Here is a 1,651-nt window from a genome sequence, read left to right as displayed (position 1 = left end):
TCGCCTTCTCTCTGCGTGTAGCCTTTAGCTACAAGCCGCGCCTTGTACTTCTCAATAGTACCATCGAGTCTTAGCTTCTTCTTGAACACCCATTTGCAGCCCACAGGCTTGCATCCATGGGGTCGTTTCGATAGCTCCCAAGTTCCATTAGAAAGAATCGAGTCCATCTCATTATGGACAGCTTCTTTCCGACTCATCCGCATCCGGAGATGCATATGCCTCTCGCAATGGACGTGGGAGTATCATCCACAAGGTACACAATGAAATCATCACCAAAGGATTTTTCAATCCTTCGTCTCTTGCTCCGTTTAGGAGCTTCATTGTCATCCTTCTCAGTAACATTCTCATGTGATTGTTCAAAATACTCATTAGATGTACTAGACTCGGGAATTATCTCAGTAGAAATTCTAGCAATGCTATGCATATCTTTCATAGGAAACATATTCTCAAAAAATGTTGCATCACGAGATTCCATAATAGTATCAACATGCATATCAGTGTACCTCGGATTGAACTACTAAAAATCTATATCCTACACTCCGAGGAGCATAACCTAGAAAGATACAATCCACTCGTCTTTGGTCCAAGTTTGCGCTTCTTAGTAATTGGAATATTGACTTTCGCCAAACATCCCCATGTGCGCAAATACGAAAGTGATGGTTTTCTCCCAGTCCACTCCTCGTAAGGGGTTTTATCTTTATTCTTGTTAGGAACTCTATTCAGGACATGACATGTAGTCAGCAAAGCCTCCCCCACCATGCCTTTGATAAACCAGCAGTGGCTAACATGGAATTCACCAAGTCAGTCAGCGTGCGGTTTTTCCTCTCGGCAACCCCGTTTGATTGGGGTGAATAGGGAGGCGTCCTCTCATGAATAATGCCATGTTCCTCACCGAATTCATCAAAGATTTTAGGAAAATATTCGCCACCACGATCCAACCTAAGACGCTTGATCTTTCTCTCTAGTTGATTTTCAACTTCGGCCTTATAAATTTTAAAGTAGTCTAAAGCTTCATCTTTAGTTCGCAACAAATAAACATAGCAAAATCTAGTCGCATCATCAATCAATGTCATGAAATATCTCTTTCCACCTTTTGTCAACACACCATTCATCTCGCATAGATCGGAATGTATGAGTTCTAGAGGTGCCAAGTTTCTCTCCTCGGCCGCCTTATGGGGCTTCCGAGGTTGCTTTGATTGCACACAACTATGGCACTTAGAACCTTTGGCAATGGTGAATTTCGGAATTAAACTTAAACTCGGATAGCCGAGACATTAAACCAAAATTAATGTGACATAAACGAGAATGCCAAACACCGGTATCATCACTAACATTGCCACAAATATGGTTCACGGACTTATTACCGAAATCGAAAGCGAAAAGCGGAACAAGCCTCCGCACTCATAGCCTTTACCAATAAATTGTCCAAACTTGGAAACAACTACTTTATTCGACTCTAAAACAACCTTAAACCCATCTCTCGCATAGAAGGGAGCCGCTAACGAGATTCTTGTTCATAGTAGGGACATGCCGCACGTTCCTCGCTCGCACGATCTTCCCCGAAGTGAACTTCGCATCTACCGTGCCAACACCACGAACGAAGCATGTGACCCATTCCCCATCAAGACGGAAGAATCCCGGCGACCCGGTA

Source organism: Lolium rigidum, chromosome 1 (assembly GCF_022539505.1).
Source record: "Lolium rigidum isolate FL_2022 chromosome 1, APGP_CSIRO_Lrig_0.1, whole genome shotgun sequence".
Lineage (NCBI taxonomy): Eukaryota > Viridiplantae > Streptophyta > Magnoliopsida > Poales > Poaceae > Lolium > Lolium rigidum.
The sequence above is the reverse complement of the archived record's forward strand: the minus strand, read 5'-3'. Positions refer to the sequence as shown.